The sequence below is a fragment of the Triticum aestivum genome, chromosome 1D (genome assembly GCF_018294505.1).
Source record: "Triticum aestivum cultivar Chinese Spring chromosome 1D, IWGSC CS RefSeq v2.1, whole genome shotgun sequence".
NCBI classification, from domain to species: Eukaryota; Viridiplantae; Streptophyta; class Magnoliopsida; order Poales; family Poaceae; genus Triticum; species Triticum aestivum.
Genome location: NC_057796.1, coordinates 51,955,145 through 51,959,874, shown reverse-complemented (window position 1 = coordinate 51,959,874; position 4,730 = coordinate 51,955,145). Strand labels below are relative to the sequence as shown.

At 41.9% G+C, this 4,730-nt stretch overlaps 1 long non-coding RNA gene across 5 annotated transcripts; it reads right to left on the bottom strand.

Moving 5' to 3' along the window:
- Nucleotides 1-2,343: 2,343 nt before the first annotated feature.
- Nucleotides 2,344-4,529, bottom strand: LOC123180221 (uncharacterized). 5 transcript variants are annotated; one of them, XR_006490775.1, is made up of 5 exons: nucleotides 3,897-4,528; nucleotides 3,747-3,804; nucleotides 3,470-3,540; nucleotides 3,065-3,162; nucleotides 2,344-2,598 (listed from the first exon to the last, which is right to left on the bottom strand). It is a non-coding gene; the product is annotated as an uncharacterized lncRNA (long non-coding RNA). The 5 variants fall into 5 exon arrangements; XR_006490777.1 differs by having other exon boundaries at nucleotides 3,747-4,011; nucleotides 4,113-4,528; XR_006490778.1 differs by having other exon boundaries at nucleotides 3,747-4,241; nucleotides 4,378-4,520.
- Nucleotides 4,530-4,730: the final 201 nt, after the last annotated feature.

Here is a 4,730-nt window from a genome sequence, read left to right as displayed (position 1 = left end):
CTATGGATTGCCGATCATCGGGCAAGTCAACCAAAGTCCACAGTTTGTTCTCATGCATGGATCCCATCTCAGATTTCATGGCCTCAAGCCATTTTGCGGAATCTCGGCTCATCATCGCTTCCTCATAGTTTGTAGGTTCGTCATGGTCAAGTAACATGACCTCCAGAACAGGATTACCGTACCACTCTGGTGCGGATCTTACTCTGGTTGACCTACGAGGTTCGATAGTAACTTGATCGGAAGTTTCATGATCATCATCATTAGCTTCCTCACTAGTTGGTGTAGGAATCACTGGAACTGACTTCTGTGATGTACTACTTTCCATCTCGGGAGAAGGTACAATTACCTCATCAAGTTCTACTTTCCTCCCACTCACTTCTTTCGAGAGAAACTCCTCTAGAAAGGATCCATTCTTAGCAACGAATATCTTGCCTTCGGATCTGTGATAGAAGGTGTACCCAACAGTTTCCTTTGGGTATCCTATGAAGACACATTTCTCCGATTTGGGTTCGAGCTTATCAGGTTGAAGCTTTTTCACATAAGCATCGCAGCCCCTAACTTTAAGAAATGACAACTTGGGTTTCTTACCAAACCACAGTTCATAAGGTGTCGTCTCAACGGATTTAGATGGTGCCCTATTTAACGTGAATGCAGCTGTCTCTAAAGCATAACCCCAAAATGATAGCGGTAAATCAGTGAGAGACATCATAGATCGCACCATATCTAATAAAGTACGATTACGACGTTCGGACACACCATTACGCTGTGGTGTTCCGGGTGGCGTGAGTTGCGAAACTATTCCGCATTGTTTCAAATGAAGACCAAATTCGTAACTCAAATATTCTCCTCCATGATCAGATAGTAGAAACTTTATTTTCTTGTTACGATGATTTTCCACTTCACTCTGAAATTCTTTGAACTTTTCAAATGTTTCAGACTTATGTTTCATCAAGTAGATATACCCATATCTGCTCGAATCACCTGTGAAGGTCAGAAAATAACGATACCCGCCACGAGCACCAACACTCATCGGACCGCATACATCAGTACGTATTATTTCCAACAAGTTTGTTGCTCGCTCCATTGTTCCGGAGAACGGAGCCTTAGTCATCTTGCCCATGAGGCATGGTTCGCAAGCATCAAGTGATTCATAATCAAGTGAGTCCAAAAGCCCATCAGCATGGAGTTTCTTTATGCGCTTTACACCAATATGACCTAAACGGCAGTGCCACAAATAAGTTGCACTATCATTATTAAACTTATATCTTTTGGCTTCAATACTATGAACATGTGTATCACTACTATCAAGATTTAGTAAAAATAGACCATTCATCAAGGGTGCATGACCATAAAAGATATTACTCATATAAATAGAACAACAATTATTCTCTGATTTAAATGAGTAACCGTCTCGCATCAAACAAGATCCAGATATAATGTTCATGCTCAACACTGGCACCAAATAACAATTATTTAGGTCTAAAACTATTCCCGAAGGTAGATGTAGAGGTAGCGTGCCGACGGCGATCACATCGACTTTGGAACCATTTCCCACCGGATCGTCACCTCGTCCTTAGCCAATCTTCGCTTAATCCATAGCCCCTCTTTTGAGTTGCAAATATTAGCAACAGAACTAGTATCAAATACCGAGGCACTACTGCGAGCATTAGTTAAGTACACATCAATAATATGTATATCAAATATACCTTTCACTTTGCCATCCTTCTTTTCCACCAAATACTTGGGGCAGTTCCGCTTCTAGTGACCAGTCCCTTTGCAGTAGAAGCACTCAGTCTCAGGCTTAGGTCCAGACTTAGGATTCTTCACTTGAGCAGCAACTTGCTTGCTGTTCTTCTTGAAGTTCCCCTTCTTCCCTTTACCCTTTTTCTTGAAACTGGTGGTCTTGTTAACCATCAACACTTGATACGAGCTCGAGAATTGTCTTATCCATCCCTTGCATAGCTTGGTGGCAGTGATTGAAGAACTCTGTCAATGACACTATCATCAGGAAGATTAACTCCCAATTGAGTCAAGTGGTTATGGTACCCAGACATTCTGAGTATATCACTACCAGAAACTCGAATTTTCCTGTGAGCCCTAAACTGGCAGGAATATAGGGTATACCGACAGGAATAGTATTTCCTGTCGGCCAGCCGTCAGGCATAGCTTGACTGGGAAATTTAAATATGCCTGTCGGCCAGCTGACAGGGACCTTATTCCTATCGGGTTTTCTCATTTTCCTGACGGTTTTGGACCGACAAGGCCATGTTGGCGTCAGCTTTGGCAAACCAGGGTAATTATATATCCTGGTCAGATGTAACCGGCAGGAAAATAAGAAAGCAATGGACAAAAAAAGATTTACACATAGCTATTCCAGTACTGAGAATATTTACAACATAGAAACAGCAATATCTTACACCAACCATAGAGTTACATATTCACATCTCTTGAGATATAATTCCATAGAATTTACATACATGAATAGTCAACAAAAATAGAGGTGCAACATTTAACAACACAAGTGCATCAACTAAATATTCGCAATGTGAGACCTCATTTTCTATAATATTTTGTTGCAAGCTTCTCTTCAAGGTTACCCTGCAGTGGACATAATTGAACTTGAAAAAATATGGAAGTGTCAACAGTTTCCTCCAAAAAGGTAACAAGAAAGAGGAACAATATCTATAGGATATAATAAGCATAATATATTTGGTGTATCACTTTTTCAAATAACAATGGAATATATACCGTACTTGTTTTTATCACAGCAAAATTACCCAATTTTACAGCTACAGACAAAATAATGGAGTAATAGCATCATATCTTAGACCTGATACAAACCACGCAACTAAGAAAATCCATTCAAATGACAACCTGATCACATGCTTCTGGATTAGTTTGAAAGAACTATCAGCTAACCGCCTGAGTAGATAAGTTATTAGGGAGTTAAGTCTATCCATTTCAGATTTTGAAGAAAAATGGGCAAAGTCGTCATCATCTCAATAATAGAATAAAACCAAAGCAGTATGCAAATATTTGATAATGTAACAGCAGGGAACGGTACCTGTTTGTTCAGAAGAATATGTAGAATTTCTTGCCTTGATTGATAACCTGAACTTGTTGTTGCAGCCTCCTTGTTGTACTGGTAATCTTCCTTGTAACCTGCCATGTAGCTGCTCAATACTTCCTAAGTCATACATAATAAAGCGTGAAATCGGATGGCATGGACAAACTATACTCAAGAACACATTTTGATGGTACTGGCATACTGCATAGTGATACAATAAAAGACACCAATGAAATAGGAAGCGGTTGTGTTTAGACTAAACCAACATGGCCACTAATCGCTCAATAATGCTGATCTCATGATCTTGGGCACATAGGTATGTTTTAATATACGAGACAACTTGACTGGCGTTTATTCATGATAAAACATTGGAGAGGTGGGTGAGAACAAAAGTAAAAATACCTTAATTAGAGCAAAGGCTCTAGCATCTCTTGTAGATCACGAATCTTGCATTTTCTCCTAATCAAGATGAACTGCAAACTAGAAAAATCAGACCTCAAATAGGTGCCGACCAATATTTAGTTTCTACTAGGTTCATGTGCATACAACAACACAATATGGAAGGGAATAGTACCCGCAAATTACAAGACCAGAAAACAAGATGTGCATAAGCTATATTTGAGAAATTGGTGAAATATTAATTATTAAATGACTACAAGCATACAGTATTATCCATTACCTTGACAATGACCAGTTCAACTCTGTTTTCTTCCTCTTAAGAAGTGATTTTTTGAGTCCTGTAACTTGGAAGATATAATCAAATTATCTAACACAACCTTTATAAAGGGAGTTGTGCCTGTAGTACTAGTACAATCCCTTGAAGACATACGGCTGCAGAGGAGAGGCATCAACTACACTGGCCTATTCAAAACCAGTGTTTCAGTACAGCCATTTGCTTCCACCAGTACCCAGCAAATGAGGGAGGAGAAAATGCTCGTTAGTTTCTGGTGAATCCAAATGGAGGCACATATGAAAGTTTTCAGGAAAAGGAAATAGATCATAAAGGGGTACAAAAAACAGCAACTGGATCAGGAAGGGCCGGTACCTGGATGGAAATCGGTGGCCATCGGAGAAAGATGCAGTGTCGGTCGAGTGACGGCAGAGGCGTGTACGTTGACGCGATGCTCCTCGGGCAGCAAGGAGGTTGATGGCAAAAATCCTGAGTCGGTCGTTCCTGGTCGACAACCCATCAAAAATGGCGGATGGGGGCGAGAGGTTGGAGAAGGCGCAAACGGCGGCGAAGGATCTGGGGCTCAAACGGCGGCAAACGATCTGGTGACCTACCGGCGACCAAGGATCTGGGGACCTACCGGCGGCCAAGGATCTGGAGACCAACAGGCAGTGAAGGATCTGGGGCGCAGCGGACCGGCGACGAAGGATCTGGGGTGCAGCCGGCCGGCGGCGGCTAGGGATCTGGGATGAATCTGGAAGTAGCTCGGGTGGGGGAGTGATTTGGATTCTTTTCTAACTAGGGCTTTATTTCAACCTGTTAGCAGCGGGCCGAAATTTGGGGAAGTGGCGGGATGGGCTTTACTTTCGCGGGCGCAGAGATGGGCTTCATTTTGCTGTGAGTCACGCTCGACAAGGATACAAGCTAGTTCTGTGGGCCGAGCTGGAAACGACACCGATATTACTATTCCTGTGGGATTTGGGTTGGCGCACG